The sequence below is a fragment of the Antechinus flavipes genome, chromosome 1, assembly GCF_016432865.1.
Source record: "Antechinus flavipes isolate AdamAnt ecotype Samford, QLD, Australia chromosome 1, AdamAnt_v2, whole genome shotgun sequence".
In the NCBI taxonomy this organism is placed as follows: Eukaryota; Metazoa; Chordata; class Mammalia; order Dasyuromorphia; family Dasyuridae; genus Antechinus; species Antechinus flavipes.
In genome coordinates this window covers 129,735,162-129,754,882 of record NC_067398.1, presented here as the reverse complement: position 1 = coordinate 129,754,882, position 19,721 = coordinate 129,735,162, and positions in this window count along the sequence as shown.

Below are 19,721 nucleotides of genomic sequence, written 5' to 3'. Positions count from 1 at the left end.
ACACCTTAGTGTCCCTTTTTGTGAGTACTAGATAGAAATAAAATGAAGATATCAAATAGAAAAAATATTATTTCAAAATGTTCAGGATTAAAGAAGAAGAGAGAGAGTTGGCTTGGTAACTAGATGATCTAGAAAGAAAATAGGAAGGTATTTTTTTTTTTTAGATTTGGGGAGACTGAACTATATTAGTGGGATAACAGGAGCCAGTGCCAGTAAAGAAGATGTAGGAAAGAGAAGGGATTCATGTCAAGGAAATGTGATGGAGAAGGAATGGGATCAATGTCACAGATGTATTAACAAAAAATATCTAAAGAATAGATTTTTAAAAAATATAACCAGAGGGAAGGAGGGGAGAGTGGTTAGTGATATTAAAAAAGATTTGAGGAATAGAAGATAGGGGCTAAGGAAAATGACATTGTATGGCCATAATCTTTTCAGTAAAGTAAGAGTCAAATATTGTGAGAGAAGTATAGAATTTGGAGATAGAGAAGATGAAAATCATTAAAAGTTTAAAAGCATCTCCATGAGAAATGAAATAAAAACTTTTAAAAAGAGAAACATTATGTGGGCTCCAATGTAATTGTACATTATAAATTTATTGTGGAGGAAACAAGTTTAATTTTATATTATTTGGCAATAATTAGAAGTACTAGAGAAGCAGAGAAATCTAGTATTGCAGGAAGATTATATCCTCCAAGGATAAAGATTCACAGGTAGAGAATAGAAGAAGGTCAGGACAACAAAATATTCTAAGGTAGTAGCTAGTGAAACAGTAAAGCAGCAAACCTTTAGCCTGAAGACTGTATAAGGAGGAAGGATGGAACCAAGATGGAGGAGAAGACAACTGCTTCTTTTTTATCTTTCCCATGACCTCAGCTAATTACAAATCCAGCCTCTGAATTAGTTCTGGACTGGCAGAATCCATGAATATTGGAAGTGCAACAAATTACTAGTGGAAGGTAATTTCTAAGATTGACAGAAGAGGTCTATTTCAGTCAGGCATGGAGGAAGATGGCCAGCCACAAGCAGGCTGAGCATGGATGCCAGCTCAGGCTGTGCAGACCTGGAGTGGGAAGTGGACTCCATGGGGTAGTGCAGACTCTGTGTGGCAGAGAATACAGAGGGAGGATTCTACCATAATGTTTCACCCTGGTTGCAAGCCAGTAGATCAGCAGAGAAGTTAAAAAAACATCCAACAGAAACACAAAAGGTAAATAGTGAACCCCAAAGCATAGGAATCTCATGGGAACTGTCCATGCCCACCCAACACCAGGATTGAATCAGCACAAGCCCAGCACAGCCAATGCCTCTTGTAGAGGAAGCTTGGAAAACTTCCCTTGTCCTAAAACAGATCTCAACTAAAAAAAAAAAAGTGAGTAAAAAGGCAAAGAGAACTTTTACCATAAACAGTGTTTATGATGAAAGAGAAGAATAGATTTCAAACCCTGAGGAGACTAAAAGCAGATTGTCTCCAAATGAAGCCCCAAAGGGTGATATAAATTGGTCCCCACAAAAGGTTCTCCTAGAAGATTTTAAAAAGAATCTTAAAAGAGAGTTAGAAAAAAATGGGCAAAGGAAATGAAAACTTTGGAAGAGGGTTTGGAAAAAGCACTTAACTCATTAAAAGATATATTTGACAAAATGGAAAAAGAAAACATTTTTGTATAGATTCCTGAAAACCAGAATTTGTGAAATGGAAAAGGTAAATAAATAACTCCCGGGAAAACAGAATTTGTGAAATAGAAAAAGAAAATAACTCCTTAAAAACAGAATTTATGAAATGGGAAAAAAATCCATAGAACAAAACAACTTATTTAAAAACTTAATTGGACAAATACAAAAAGAAGTTTAAAAAAGTGAATAAAGAAAATAATTCACTAAAAATCAGAACTGAACAAATGGAAATGAATGATTCAATGAGACACCAAGAATCAGTCAAGCAAAAAAAAAAAAAAAAAAAGAAAGAAAAAAAAAAGTAAAATACCTACTTGGGAAAACAATTGACCTGGAAAATAGACCTAGGAGAGAAAATCTGAGGATAATTGGATTCTCTGAAAACCATGATGAAAAAAATAGCCTAGACCCTATTTTTCAGCAAATCATTAAAGAGAACTGACCTGATGTCATAGAATCAGAAGGTAAAATAGCCATTAAAAGAATTCGCCAAACACCTCCTGAAAGAAACCCTAAAATTAAAAGTCCAAGGAATATTGTGGCTAAATTTCAAAACTATTGGACCAAGGACAAAATATTAAAAGCATCCAGAAAAAAAAAAAAAAAAAAAAACAATTCAAATACCAAAGAGTTACAATAAGGATTATCCAGGACCTAGCAGCTTCCACCTTAAAAATCGAAGGGCCTGGAATCTGATATTCTAAAAAGCAAAGGAACTTGGAATGCAGCCAAGAATAAACTACCCTGCTAAATTGAACATTTTCTTCTAAGGAAGCAGATGGGCATTAAATGAAACAGGTAAATTCCATTTATTTCTGATGAAAAGACCAGAGCTAAACAAAAAATTTGACCTCCAAATATAGGACTTGAGAAGCAGAAAAGGTTAAAAGAACTCCTGAGAACTGTATTTCTGTTATGGGTATACATGAAGAATGCATGTTTAATTTGATTTTACTGTTATAATATGAAAAAGAAACTAGAGTTGGAAAGGGGATTATACCAGAAAAAGGGAAAAGTTGAGGTAAAATGAGGGAAATTACATCTTAGAAAGAAGAAAAGGAAACATTATATTTGATAGAAAGAAGGGGAGGAATAAACATTGTATGAATCTTACTCTCAGCAGATTTAGCTCAAAGAGAAAATGTTAGACATATTTGGTTTACAGAGAAACTTCTCTCACCTCTTGAAAAGTGGGAAGGGAAAAATGAAAAGGGAAGGAGTAGTTTAAATAAAAGGGAATGCAGAAATAGTAAGGAAAAGATATAAGAAAGGGGGAGGCACTCCAAAGGGGGAAGACTGCTTGAGACAAGTGGTGCTCATAAGTTAAATACTAAGGAGGAGGGAAAAGGGAAAAGGAAAGAGAAAAGTATAATCTGGGGATAATAAGATGGCAGGAAATACAGAATTAGTAGTTTTAACTGTAATGTGAGTGGAGTGAACTATCCCATAAAGTGGAAGTGGATAGCAGACTAGATTAAAAGCCAGAATCCTACAATATGTTGTTGACAGGAAAAACATTTAAAGTAGGTGATATTTACAGAGTAAAGATATAAGGTTAGAGCAGAATCTATTATGCTTCAGGTGAAGTAAAAAAAGGGATAGGCATACTGATCTCAGATCAAGCAAAAGCAAAAGTTGATCTAATTAAAGAAGATAAGGAGGGAAACTATATCTTGCTAAAGGGTACCATAGATAATGGAGCAATATCAATGCTAAATATATATGCACCAAGTGTAATGGCATTACACTAAATTACACTAAATTCCTAAATGAGAAGTTAAGAGAGCTGCAAGAAGAAATAGACAACAAAATTATCATAGTGGAAGATCTCAAACTTGCACTCTCAGAACTAAACCACAAAATAAATAAGAAAGAAGTTAAAGAGGTTTATAGACTATTATAAAAGTTAGGTCTGATAGATCTTTGGAGAAAACTGAATGGAGACAGAAAGGAGTATACTTTCTTCTCAGCAGTTCATGGAATCTATACAAAAATTGACCATATATTAGAACATAAAGACCTTAAAATCAGATGCAGAAAGGCAGAAATAGTAAAGGCAATTTTTTTTCAGATCATGATGCAAAAAAAATTCAATAAAAAGCCAGGAGAAAATAGACCAAAAATTAATTGGAAAGTAAATAATCTCATTCTAAAGAAAGAATGGATGAAACAGCAAATCATAGACACAATTAATAATTTCATCCAAGAGAATGATGATGAGGCAACCTACCAAAATTTGTGGGATGTAGGCAAAGAGATAATAAGGGGAAATTGTATATCTCTAGATGGTTACTTGCATAAAATAGAGAAAGAGAAGCTCAATAAATTGGGCTTACAACTAAAAAAGTTAGAAAAAGAGCAAATTAAAATCCCCAAATACCAAATTTGAAATTCTAAAAATAAAAACAGAGAGTAATAAAACTGAGAGAAAAAACTATTGAATTAATAAATAAAACTAAAAGTTGGTTTTAGCGGAAAAAACACAACAAAATACATAAACGTTCGGTAAATTTGATTAGAAAAAAGAAATAGGAAAATCAAATTGTAAGTCTTAAAAATGAAAAAGGAGAAATTTCCACCAATGAAGAGAAAATTAGAGCAATAATTAGGTGTTACTTTGTCCAACTTAATGCCAATAAATTTGATAACCTAAGTGAAATGGAGGAATACCTACAAAAATATAGATTTCCCAGATTAACAGAGGAGGAAATAAATTACTGAAATAGTCCCATTTTAGGAAAAAAAAATAGAACACATTATTACTCAACTACCTAAGAAAAAATCCCTAGGACCAGATGGATTTACATGTGAATTCTATCAAACATTAAAAGAATTAACTCCAATGTTTTTCATATTAACTATTTGAAAAGATAGCCAATGCAGAACTCCTATCAAATTCCTTTTATGACACAGACATGATACTGCTACCTAAACCCAGGTGGGATAAAAACAGAGAAAGAAAATTATAGACCAATCTCCCTAATGAATATTGATGCAAAAATCTTAAATAAAATATTAGCAAAGAGACTACACAAAATCATTCCCAGCATAATAACAATGACAAAGTAGGATTTATATGAGGAATGCAGGCTAGTTCAATATTAGGGCTTGTAAAATTGGAAACTGGTATGGCAGCAACTAGGCATTGACCCACATCTAACACCATATACCAAAATAAGGTCAAAATGGGTTTATGATCTAGACATAAATAATGATATTATAAACAAATTAGAAGAACATGGTATAGTTTACCTCTCAGACCTGTGGAGGAGGAAGACATTGTGACCAAAGAAGAACTAGAGATCATTATTGATCATAAAATAGATAATTTTGATTATATTAAGTTAAAAAGGTTTTGTACAAACAAAAGTAATACAGACAAGATTAGAAGAGAAGCAATAAACTGAGAAAACATTTTTACATTCAAAGATTCTGATGAAGGCCTCATTTCAAATATATATAGAGAGAATTAATTCAAATTTATAATAGTTCAAGCCATTCTCTAATTGATAAATGGTCAAAGGATATGAACAGACAATTTTCAGATGAAGAAATTGAAACTATTTATAGTCATATGAAAAGGTGCTCTAAATCATTATTGATCAGAGAAATGCAAATTAAAATAATCCTGAGATACTACCACACACCTCTCAGATTGGCTAAGGGGACAGGAAAAGATAGTGAGGAATGTTGGAGGGGATATGGGAAGATTGGGACACTGATAATTGTGGAACTGTCAATGGATCCAACCACTCTGGAGAGCAGTTTGGAACTATGTTCAAAAAGTTATCAAATTGTGCATATCCTTTCATCCAGCAGTGTTACTATAGGACTTATATCCCAAAGAGATCTTGAAGGAGAAAAAAGGACCCACATGTGCAAAAATATTTGTGGTAGTCCTTTTTGTAGTAGCTAGGAACTGGAAACTGAATGGATGCCCGCCAATTGGAGAATGACTAAATAAATAATGTTATATGAATGTTATGGAATATTATTGTTCTATGAGAAATGACCAACAGGATGATTTCAGAGAGCCCTGGAGAGTCTTACATGAATTGATGCTAAGGGAAATGAGCAGAACAAAAAGATCATTATACATGGCACCAACAAGACTATACAACGATCAGTTCTGATGGACATGGCTCTCTTCAACAATGAGATTATTCAAACCAATTGCAATTGTTCAGTAATGAAGAAAGCCATTTATATCCAGAGAGAAGACTTTGAGAACTGAGCATGGACAACAATATGATATTTTCACTTTTTCTCTTATTGTTTGCTTACATTTTTGTTTTCCTTCTCAGGTTTTTTCTTTCTTTCTAGATCTGATTTTTCTTGTACAGCAAGATAACTATATAAATATGCATACATATATTGGTTTTTAACATATATTTTAACATATTTATCATATATTGGACTACATCTAGGGGAGGGGATGGGGGAAGGAGGGGAAAATTTGGAACAGAAGATTTTGCAAGGGTCAGTGTGGAAAAATTACCCATGCATATTTCTGTAAATAAAAGGTATAATAAATTAAATTTTGAAAAATGAATAAAATAACCATAAAAAAGATTATAGGGAAGTAAACAAAAAATCAAAATGGGGAAAAGGAAAAAGGCATCAAATACCCTAAGGTTACAATAATTGTAAACTAAAGGTTTATTGAATAAAAAAGCAGGAAAGTTATCAAAATATGAGAATGTTATCCAAGAGTTTAATTTCAAAGTACTAAATCTCACATATATTTCATTTCAACAAAAGAATGAAGTCTAAGATGTGACCATATTGATTTGTTGCTAATGTGGATTAGAGAAAGAGGTAAGAAGTTGAGGGTTTAAAATGGTAGTTTGCTAGAAGAATGAACCACATGATAACTGAAGACCCCAAACATAGTAACACTGAATGCAAGTAAAAGAGAAAAGAAACTTTTGCTTCATATCCAGCTTCTAAATTTACTGAAAAAGTTGTCAATGATCTTGTTAGAGGGTAACAACAAAAGGAGGAAGGAGGCAGTTTAAATAAATTGGTTAAAAAGAGGAAAAATCATTATGGGATGGTAATTCCACTATGGGAGGACTGAAAACTAAAGCAGGGAGAAAGAAATAGTTCTGTTCTTCATTATGCCTGTGAGTTAGTGAAGGCAGGGGGCGAATAATGAGAGTAATGGTCAGCCATGGAATCCATCTCAAGGAATATACTTTCCCAAGAATGATACAAATTTTTGTTAAAAGGGAATGGTAGGTATTTTGGTTGGAAACTTCAAGACAAAGAGGATTTCCTAGATAGTAAAGAAGGAGTTTCAAAAAGCATAGTAGGTTGAGACTATAGTGAAGTAAAGGCAATTATTAGAGTAGTACATATATAGAAGAGCATGGCCCTTATACCTTAGGAAGCAAGACTAGCTGGTCAAAGATAGAGACCAATGCAACAGTAAATAGATTATTATGGTATTGTCCCCTGAAGGAACTAAATTTATAGAAGATTTACAGAAACAACCTAGAGTTCCTATGGTTTAATTATCAGAATTGAATGCACCTCTGAACAATAAGTTTGTATGACAAGGGGAAGGCTATATTGAAGAAATTAATGATCCAGGGAAATCTCTGTGACAAGAAGCATACAAACTACTCACTAATTGAAAATTTTTCACTAGTATACACTCCTGTACTAAGCTAAACTGATAGCACAGGGGAAGCTGGAACAAGGCATTAAACATTAGCAAGGATGAAATGTTTGGATCTCTGCACTTGGGCCAGTATTTGTTGCAAAGGAATCCCTCTACTGAGTGATGACACAGCTTCAAAGACATCTTTCTGCAGCTGTTTTATAATAGCCCAGTCCCAGTGGAAGTGAGTTTGGGGGTAGGGTGGGGGCGGGGATGGGGTAAGGAGCCAGTGATTTGGAAATTGCATTGGGAGTACATAAAATTGGAGTTTAATTAGCAGAAAGATGTGTGGACTGAGCTTTCTGTGGACTGAGGTATGTTGCTGAACGTCTTGTCCTGGTTTCTCCATCTGGCACAAAGTGAGAATTAGAGGCAAAATTTAACTTAGATTTATTTGTTTTTTTGCTAAAGATTGTTTTTGTATACAAGTAAGAATCAATACAAAACATAAAGAAAAATTTAAATATATTATAGACCTCTCATAAAAGAGTTTAACTGAGTCAAGAGTGACATTTATTTACTGAAAAAAAAATTGCACGCATCCATGAGTTGTCTTGATTGACTGTGTCAGGCACAATTGAAAACATGCTTCATAAATTGCTTTAGGGCATTCTCACATCAGGTGATGTAAACCCTCTTTTCTTTGTCTAAGGATGAATGAATATTCTTATTTGTGGGGAGAGGGGTGTGGAGAGTGAGGCTGAGATTCTACCATTGAAATGAGGCAGAATGGTGATAGGAAATGGGAGAAAAAAAGAAAAATCAGAAAAGAGATAATTCAAAGGAGGAAGTAACAGACAAAAAGCAACTAAAGGTATAGTAAGGTAAGACATGGGGTGGGGCAAAAACCCTACTCTCTTTATTTGGGTATTTGTTCCCAGTTGTTGAAACATTGTTTTAGAGGTATAAGTTATATCAAACTATATCTCTATTTATAGAGAAGTTAGTCTGATTTCTCACTGTTCCCTAAACCAGGCATGAAACAATATAGTGGAATGAGTACCAGTTTAGAAGTCAAAATGCCCATTTCCAGTCTTATTTCTGTTTCTTGATAATTGTATCTATCTTAATAGGTAAAAAAGGAATTTTACTCTAAATTCTGATTTTGAGTCCTTAGCAACTACTTTGAGTTAATCAGATGACATTTAAAAGGTAAGTATATAACCTGTACTTTAAGCATCTAGAAATTTAGAGCCAGAAAAGGTTTGACAAGTTATCTATTCCATTGATTTCTAATCTTGTTCCTAATGGACTTGAGTTATTACAATTCTATGAATTTTTTGAAAGGCTCAAAAAAAAGAACTGAATAAATTACCTAGTGATTTATTTCTTTGTACTTTACTCTGTAGGATATCCTACAGAGTAAAGTACATCTCCAGAAGGTTGACAAATTCTAGTTCTGATATCTAATCTACTTCCTAAGCATAATCCAAAATAAATTCAGAGCAATATGTTAGTTATTAAGGGACCACAGGTTTGATTCCTTTGCCCTTTCATTCTAATACAGAAAACCATGACATTCCAGTGGGTAGGAGAGCTGGTAAAAGGATGGCAATAAACTCACAGAGCCACTGAGATAGGGATCCTTTTGCTAAAGAAGAAAAAACATAGGATCTGATCTCTGGTCTTTCAACTGAGACTTCTGGGGAAATTGAACAATTACTAGTTCCTCCTACTCTTTTTATAGAAGAAACAACTAAAACCTAAAAATATGAACGGGATTTTTGAAAGAGAGATAGTAGAGGAAGGAATGGAGGAAACAGGAAAGAAGCTGGTAGGAGAGAAGAGGAAGAGAGAAAGAAAGAAAGATTGAGACAAACAGAAGAGAGCATTAGCAAAGTCTGTTATAGGATTAGTTCTGCTGAATTTGTTGGTAAAATCTCTGAAAGAATAGAACCAATTTTGAAAACTTTGAAAACAGTCACAAAATGATGATAGTTCAGAGAGATCCCTCTATGGTCACCTGGATACAATAAGTATCACAGCAACATACACATATCCTCAACAATAATGTCTTGCTTATTTACCTCTGAGAACCATCAAAATGGGTGCAGCTGTATCAAAACGCCAGCCAGCAGTCTCTCCTTCCCCTTCCTTTTTCACTCCCCTGCCTCCACCCACAAAAATCGTCATTTCCTATACAACACATCAGGACTTGCACAAAGAGTGGGCGGGGGCCATTCTTTCTCTAAGCTTATATATTAATAGAGTATGGTCCAATTACTATTTAGCCTCATGTACCTGGGACCTCAGTGCATCAACTTGAGCCTCAGCCCATTACAAGTGACTTTGATAAAAGTATAGATGACAGACATCAAATTTTCATTAGTGTGTGTGTGTGTGTGTGTGTGTGTGTGTGTGTGTACGTGCGTGCGTGCTGGGGCTCTCTGAGGCAATTGAGGTTAAGTGACTTGCTCAGGATCACGCAGCGAAGGAATATTAAGTATTTGAGACCAGATTTCAACTTGAGTACTCCTGACTTCAGAGCTGGTGCTCTATCCATTGTGCTATCCATTAGCTGCCTCCTTATCAAATTTTCAGATGACACAAAAATGAGATGGAAAGGATAGATAACATTTTGGATGACAGAGACAACCTTCAAAAAAATTCTCAATAAGAATAAACCAAAATGAATGTAGCACTTGGAAATTGGATTGTGCCTACATAACCAGCAGGGATGTGCACACTAGGGAAGATAATCCTATCCATGAAATGTGTTTAGCCATTAGTCATTTCAAAAAGAATAGGGGAAAAGGATGGAATTGACTAACAGCCCATTCTCTCACTCCTCAATTTTTTGCTTTTTTTAAGGGACTCCAGTGCTGTGTGTGCTGTGCTTTTTTTTTTTTTTTAAGGGACTTCAGCTCTCTTTCCCTTTTGGATTAAGCCTAAAAGAGCTTATTCTAGGACTAAGGGGTCACAGTATAGACTGAAAAATTCTGAGGGAGTAAAGACTTATGCCCAGTGCTTGATGTCACCATGCTACACAAGTCACATAAAAAGAGACTGCTAAGACAGTTTTCAGTATTTTATCAATAATAGGTCTTTTCCTTTTATACTATTTCACCTGACTATCTTCATATCTATGCTGATGATTCTAAGATCTACTTATTCAGTCCAAACCTCTCTCCTGACCTTCAGGCTTTAACTGATTACTAGACATATCAAACTTGATATCCCATTGTTACCATAAATTCAACATGTTCCAATTTGAAATCTCCGTCTTTTCTCTCAAATCTCCCCCTTTCTAAATTTCCTATTCCTGTCAAATATAGCATTATCATTCCAGTTCCCAATTAAAAAAAAAAACATGACTTTCTTGAGACCTAACTCTATGAACTCTATGAAATGATTAATTCTACTTTTGTAACATCTTTCCTTGTCTCATCTGATAATGTTATCAGTATGGTCATCATCATCTTACTCTCAATCTATTAAAATGTCTTTTTGGTTGGCTTCCTTGCTTCAGTGCTTTCTCCATTTCTGTCCATCCTTCATTCAACTGCCAAATTTATCTTTTTCAAGTACAGGTCTGACCATATTCTACCCAATGAAATAAATACCAGTAGCTTCCTAATATTTCCAGAATAAAATATAAAGTCCCAAAGTTGATAATCTTCCCAGTCTCTTAGTATCTTAAAACTATCTAGATACCTTGTGATTCAGTGTCACTGGCCTCTTTACTGTTCCTTGCATGAGACATGACATCTCCTAACTATTCACTTTTGTTGTCTATTCTGATGCATGACATTCTCTACTTCCTAATTTTTACCTTCTAAGCTTCCTTGGTCCCTTTCAGGTGACAGGCAAAATTTTATCTTCTACAAAGGGACTTTACTAATTTCCTTGGAATGTTAATGCCTTTGTATTTGAGTTAATGTCTCTCTCTCTCTCTCTCTCTCTCTCTCTCTCTCTCTCTCTCTTTCTCCCTCTCTCTCTCTCTCTCTCTCTCTCTCTCTCTCTCTGTGTGTGTGTGTGTGTGTGTGTGTTTTGATAAGGGGAAACTGAATACTGAGAGGAAAAAGATTTTTAGCTATCTTGGGAAGAGCTTGGTCAAAGTATATAAAGGGAGGAATTCATTTTTTAATTTATTAATTGTTTTATTTTTCTGGTTATACATGTATATTAACTTTTAAAATACACCTTTATGAATCATACTGTAAGAGAAAAAATCAAAACAAATAGGGAAAACCAAGAGAAATAAAAAAAAAAAAAAACAGAAAAAAAGAAGTAAACATAGCATGTGTTGATTTACATTCAATCTCCATAGTTCTTTTTTCTGGTTGCAGATGAAATTTTTTATTCAAAATCTATTGGGACTGCCTGAACCACTAAGATCCAAGTCTTTTATACTTGATCATCACATAATCTTGCTGTTGCAGTATAAAATGTGTTCCTGGTTTTACTTATTTTGCTCAGCCTCAGTAAAAGTAAATCTTTCCAGGCCTTTCTGAAATCAGCTTGTTCATCATTTTGTGTAAAACAATAATATTTCATTAACTTCATACATCACAGCTTGTTCAGCCATTCCCCAATTGATGGACATCTACTTTTCCAGTTCTTTGTTACCAGAAAAAGAGCTGCTACAAACATTTTTTGCATATATAGGTCCTTTTCTCTCCTTTATGATTTCTTTGGAAAACGGTACTGCTAGGTCAAAGGATATCCACAGTTTTATAGCCCTTTGGGTCTAGTTCCAAACTGCTCTTTAAGGGAAGGATTTTTATCCTTGACTCTGTAGCATTTTTAACAGCATTATGATAAATGAGTTACAATATAATTAGATTTCCTTCATAATTCTGTGTGTTTTATTTTACGTTTTTCAAAATATGATTATGAAAAGGGATCTATAGATATCACCAAATTGTCAAAAGGATCCATGAAACAAAATAAGTTTAAGAATCTTGGATCTACAGAGAAATGCAAATTAAGACAACTCTGAGATACCACTACACATCTGTCAGATTGGCTAGAATGATAGGGAAAGATAATGCAGAATGTTGGAGGGGATGTGGGAAAACAGAGACACTGATACATTGTTGGTGCAATTATGAATACATCCAGCCATTCTGGACAACAATTTGGACCTATGCTCAAAAAGTTATCAAACTGTGCATACCCTTTGATCCAACAGTATTACTACTGGGCTTATATACTAAAGAGATTTTAAAGAAGGGAAAAAGACCTGTATGTGCACAAATGTTTGCGGCAGCCTTCTTTGTAGTGGCCAGAAACTGGAAACTGAGTGGATGTCCATCAATTGGAGAATGGCTGAATAAATTGTGATAAATGAATATTATGGAATATTATTGTTCAGTAAGAAATGATGAACGAGATGATTTCAGAAAGGCATGGAGAGATTTACATGAACTGATGCTAAGTGAAGTGAGCAGGACCAGGAGATCATTATATACTTCAACAACAATATTATATCATCATATAGTAATGAACCTTGTGCAGATTTTGTGGGACGTTTACAAACAGCTGTAATAAGAACCATTGGAGACAATGCTGCAACAGAAATAATGACTAGACATTTGGCGAAGGAAAATGCCAATGAGGTTTGCAAGAGAATTATATGGGGGCTAAACAAAAATGCTTCTTTAGAGGAGATCATTAGACGCTGTGCCACAGTGAGCACAAATGCTTATTATGCCCAGACTATGATGAACATGGAAAGACAAGGTCCTTCTTGGCAAAGGAATTCTAGAGAAACTCGTCAATGTTTTCAGTGTGGAAAATTTGGACATCTAAGAGCCCAATGTAGAAATGGAGATAGAGTGAGAAGACAGTGTGAGAGAAAACCCAAAACCCCATGTCCAAAATGTAACCGAGGCTTTCATTGGGCCTCTGAATGTATATTGACCCAGATGGGCCTGGTCATCTTCAGCAATGAGATGAACCAAATCAGTTCCAATGGAGCAGTAATGAATTGAACCAGCTACACTCGGCGAAAGAACTCTGGGAGATGACTAAGAATCATTACATAGAATTCCCTATCTCTCTATTTTTGTCTGCCTACATTTTTGATTTCCTTCATAGGCTAATTGTACACTATTTCAGAGTCCAATTCTTTTTGTACAGCAAAATAACTGTTTGGACATGTATACTTACTTTGTATTTCATTTATACTTTAACATATTTAACATGTATTGGTCAACCTGCCATCTGGGGGAGAGGGTTGGGGGAAGGAGGGGAAAAATTGGAACAAAAGGTTTGTCAATTGTCAATGCTGTAAAATTACCCATGCTTATAACTTGTATATAAAAAGCTATAATAAAAAAAAAAAAAGAATCTCTGATGTATATATATAGTCCGTAGATAGAGATTTATACGTTTTTAAGGTAACTCTATAAGGGGTTGGCTAGTTCTTTTCAAAACTTCTCATTCACCTTTGGCACTCAACTCATCATGATTAAGGTATTATTATGGTATATCATACAGATAGGAGTGAGTAACTTATAGGAAATACAAAAGGGGAAGAAGTTTTATCTACTAGGATGGACCAGAAAATCTATTTGGATAATTCTATATAAATTTTTCAAATGATATGATGTATTTTCATCCACAAATGTGACAAATGTAAGGCGTTGATCTAATAGAGAATCAGAGCCAGCTTGGCAGTTATTCCTGATCACTCTTTAATCTTTTTTACATTCAAAAACTGAGTGTGAGTATTTAATAAACTAATTGATGATTGAAAAGGGCCAGGACTTGCTTCATAGAAAGCATATGAATTTGAATTCATAGAAATGCAAAACTTATGTGATGGTATTTAACAGTGATAAGTATAAAAATCTTATACTTTGGGTCAAGAAATCAGCACTACAAATGCAAGTTATGATTAGAAAACAGTTTGAAAACAATTTAAGTATTTTTAGTAGACTGAAAGCCTTGTTACTACATCATGGCCAAAAATCCCAAATATGATCTTAGGCTTCACTAAAGGAAGTTTAATGAGTTTAGAAAGTTTAGAGAAGGGATCCCAAGAGAGTCTTGAGAGTACCCATAAGGAGAGTGTATAAATGAATAATGCATTAGCAAAGGAGGATAAAAAGGAGCAGTCAGGGAAACTAGAAAATAAAAAAGAAATTCGCAAAAAACCCAAAAAGGAAAAAAAAGTATTCAAGAGGAGAATAGTCAAGAGTGCAGTTCTTACAGAATGCCTCTCCCTGGCTCTCTAACTGTCTATCTGTCTGTCTCTGTCTCTCTTTGTCTCATGTTTCAGGAGGCAATTTTTATCTTTATGGAATTATTAAAAGATTGGTAAAAACAGATAAGCAAATAGGATACTGACTTTATTCATTCTGTATGTCATTTTCCTTGTCTGGATAGAGATAGTAATCAAGACAAAAATTTAGATACCTCAATATTAATTCATTAGGTCTAATTCCTGCTGTTCAATATAAAGTAACTCTTAAAGATGACAAATCAGCTAAAGCATATTTGTTTTTCTCCTCTTATTATTACCTTTATAATATTCATAGTAGTTTACACCATCTTTTCAATCTTGACTTTTGCTTGAAGTTACACCAAATTACAAATACCCTAAAAATCAACTTCGGTAAATACAGATATACTGAAGAAAAAAACAATATCTGGCAAATTTCATATGCCAAATAAGGAACACATTGCAAGGATGGCTAAAGCAGAGATTTGGGATAGAATTAAGAGCATTTGGAGGTATTTGGAGAAGCATTTTACTTCAGTGAAGGTCTTTCTTAGGAATGGTATTTCAAAATCAAAATAGATGCTTCTTGGACCTTTCATTACTATGGAAAAATAAGTTCCCTTGGCAAACTATGCCTAGAAGCCTGGCACAGAATACACTTCTTTACAATCCTTTCAATATCAGAATTAATTCCAGGCCATTAGACATGCTTTCTACCCAGTGCTTTCAAATAATTAATTCCCAGATGTGCAACATGTAATGTGGCCAGAAAAACATGACCACTGTCTTCTGGAATAATGATGTGACTTCCCTATAAAAGGCATACTTTATGGACAGATAATTCTTGACAAACCCTTTTGAATAGTTTTGACTTCCTCACAGTTTCTCTATTAACTGTCACTCTATGCCTAATTTCACACAGGATAGTATAAGATATTGAAGAGTTAAAAATTTATTTTAATAACTTTGAATTCATCTTGTGACATCAAAATTTTTAATTCATCCATCACCATCCTAGTATAGTTATCTCTCATTTAGCAGCCATCAAAAAGGAAAGAAAGTTCTCCTCATCTGTGACTCCTGAAGAAGGATGATACAGATGGAGCTAAATCTTTACACACCTACTTCAAAATTATTAATATTGCTCAGAATTCCAAATCCGACAAATTTTGAGAAAATTTTTATTTGAACTTTACTTCTTTTCTCACACATACTTGTTATTCAACTGTCATTAACCTTTGCTGTGTGACCTGAGATTTTAGATTCTGCCTGCATCTTTAACTTTCTCTAATGTATTAATAACTTGATTTACTTCTTAAAATGCTAAATCAAATGTTCTTAACCTTTTTTTATGTCATAGACCCATTTGGAAGTTTGGTAAATTCTTCTCAAAATAAAGTTTCTAAATATATAGGTTTACACAGAAAATCAACCATACTGAAATATCTATTTATCTATCTATATCTATATCTGTATATCTATACACACATACATATATACATGTACACACACATGTATATATACATACTATATATATATATATACATATGTGTGTATATATATGTTCATAGATCCCAGGTTACAAATATATATATTTATATATATATTTGTAACCTGGGATCTATGAATATATCTATATCTATATCTATATCTATAGATATAGATATATATAGATATATGTTCATAGATCCCAGGTTACAAATTCCTCCAAGCCTGCTACCACTGTTTGTTTATTTATTTATGGGAAATGGATTCATTATCTCTATGGACCGAGGTATGTGGAGTGTGTCTTCTTCATTCTTTTTGATCCATTATTTATTTATTTATTTAGCCGTTTGTCTTTTTTTGTTTGTTTGTTTGTTTATTTATTGTAGCTTTTTTTACTTACAAAACATATGCTTGGGTAATTTTTCAAGAATGACCTTTGCAAAAACTTCTGTTCCAACTTTTCCCCTCTTTCTTCCTATCCTCTCTCCTAGATAGCAGTTAGTCCAATACATGTTAAATATGTTAAACTATGTTGAATCCAATATATGTATACATATTGAAACAGTTATCTTGCTGCTCAAGAAAAATCAAATTTAGAAAGAAAGAAAAAAAAACCTGAGAAGTAAAACAAAAATGCAAACAAACAATAACAGAAAGAGTGGAAATGTTATGTCATGGTCCACACGCATTTCCCATAGTTCTGTCTCTGGGTGTAGCTGACTCTCTTCATTACTGAACAATTGGAACTGGATTAAATCATTTCATTGTTGAAGAGAGCCACATCCATCAGAATTGATCATCATATAATTTTGTTATTGCCATGTATAATGATCTTCTGGTTCTGCTCATTTCCCTTAGCATCGATTCATATAAGTCTCTCCAGGCCTCTCTGAATCATCCCATTGGTCATTTCTTACAGAACAATAATATTCCATAACATTCATGTACCATAATTTATTCAGCCATTCTCCAATTGATGGGCATCCATTCAGTTTCCAGTTTCTAGCCACCATTAAAAAGAGCTGCCACAAAATCTTTTGAACATGTAGGTCTCTTTCCCTTCTTTAAGATCTTTTTGGGATATAAGCCCAGTAGTAACACTGCTGGATCAAAGGGTATGCACAGTTTGATAACTTTTGAGTATAGTTCCAGAATTGGTCTCCAGTTTTCTCACATCCCCACCAACATTCATCTTTGTCTTTTCCTGTCATCTTACCATTCTGAGAGATATGCAGGGTTGTCTTAATTTGTATTTCTCTAATCAACAGTGATTTGGAGCACCTTTACATATAACTAGAAATAGTTTCCATTTCTTCATATGAAAATTGTCTATTCATATCCTTTGACCATTTATCAATTGGAGAATGGCTTGATTTCTTATAAATTTGACTTTATTCTCAATATAATTTGGAAATGAGGCCTTTATCAGAACCTTTGAATGTAAAAATGTTTTCTCAGTTTATTGTTTCTCTTCTAAGCTTGTCTGCATTAGTTTTGTTTGTACAAAACCTTTTTAACTTAATATAATCAAAATTATCTATTTTGTGATCAACAATGATCTCTAGTTCTTCTTTGGTCACAAATTCCTTCCTCATCCACAGCTCTGAGAGGTAAACTATGCTATGTTCTACTAATTGATTTATAATCTCACTCTTTATGTCTACATCATGAATCCGTTTTGACCTTATCTTGGCATATGGTATTAAGTGTGGGTCATTGTGTAGCTTTTGCCATACTAGTTTCCAATTTTCCCAGAGTTTTTGTCAAACAGTGAATTATCATCTAAAAAGCTGGGGTCTTCTGGTTTGTCAAACACTAGATTGCTATAGTTATTGACTATTTTGTCTGTGAAATTAACCTATTCCACTGATCAACTAGTCTATTTCTTAGCCAGTAAAATGGTTTTGATGACCACTGCTTTATAATATAGTTTTAGATCTGGTACAGCTAAGCCACCATCATTTTATTATTTTTTTTTCATTAGTTCCCTTAAAATTCTTGACCTTTTGTTCTTCCAGATGAATTTTGTTGTTATTTTTTTCTAGGTCAGTAAAATAGTTTCTTATGAGTTTGATTGGTATAGCACTAAATAAATAGACTAGTTTAGGTAGTATTGTCATCTTTATTATATTTGTTCAACCTATCCAAAAGCACTTAATAATTTTCCAGTTGTTTAGATCTGATTTTATTTGTGTAGAAAGTGTGTAAAATTTTGCTCCTATAGTTCTTGACTTTCCCTTGGCAAACAGATTCCCAAATATTTTATACTATTGACACTTGTTTTAAATGGAATTTTATAATGTTCTCATTTGGTTTTCTGGAGGTCTTTGAGGCAGGCTTTGTTTCAGTTCAGTAATCACCACGAGAACAGCCAGGTGTTAAAGTCCAAAAGTCTTTATTGTCTCCTTCAAAGTCTTGTCTCCTTGCCTGGGCTTCAGCTAACTTTCTTAAAGGCCTTTTGGAGTCTTGGTTTCAGTGGAGAAATGCAGGAGGCCAGGCCAGCCACCAGGAGCCTGACCAAAGATGGAATTTAATCTCTCTCTCCTTGGTTCTGAGAACTTGAGCTCCCACCTGTCTACTCTGTCCTCCAAATGAATCTGGCTGAAGCTCCTAGCTTATATGCTCTACACTGAATAAAAACCAATCATTATATTACTAGGAAACCATTATTATTTAAGTCTGACTTTATTTGTGTGGAAAGTTTTTTTTTTTTTTTTTTTTGTAATTTTGTTCATATAATTCCTGACTTTCCTTTGGTAGATTGATTCCCAAATATTTTATGCTGTCTACAGTTTTTTGAATGGAATTTCTCTTTGTATCTCTTGCTGTTGGATTTTGTTGGTGATGTATAAAAATCTGAGGATTTATGGGGATTTATTTTGTATCCTGAAACCTTGCTAAAGTTTGCTAAAGTTATCAATTATTTCTAATAATTTTTTAGTAGAACCTCTGGTGTTCTCTAAGTATACCATCATATCATCTACAAAGAGTGATAGTTTGGTTTCCTCATTGCCTACTCTAATTCCTTTGATCTCTTTCTCAACTCTTATTGCCGAGGCTAGCATTTCTAATACAATATTGATTAATAATGGTGATAGTGGGCAACCTTGCTTCACTCCAGATCTTACTGTGAAAGGTTCCAGTTGTTCCCCATTGCATATGATGCTTACTGATGGTTTTAAATATATGCTCCTGAGCATTTTAAGGAAAAGTACATTTATTCCTATACTCTCAAGTGTTTTTATTAGGAATGGATGTTGAATTTTATCAAATGCTTTTTCTGCATCTATTGAGATGATTACATGTTTTTTTTATTAGTTAGGTTATTGATATAGTCGATTATGCTAATTGTTTTCCTAATATTGAACCAGCCCTGCATTCCTGGCATAAATCCTACTTGGTCATATTGTATTATCCTGGAGATGATTTTCTGTAATCTTTTTGCTAATAATTTATTTAAGATTTTAGCATCAATATTCATTAGGGAGATTGGTCTATAATTTTCTTTCTCTGTTTTCAACCTACCTGGTTTAGGTATCAGTACCATGTCTGCGTCGTAAAAGGAGTTTGTTAGGACTCCTTCAATCCCTATTTTTTCAAATAGTTTATATAGCATTGGAGTTAATTGTTCTTTAAATGTTTGGTAGAATTCACATGTAAATCCATCTGGTCCTGGGGATTTTTTCTTTCTTTTTTTTTTTTAATAAAAAACTTTTTATTGAC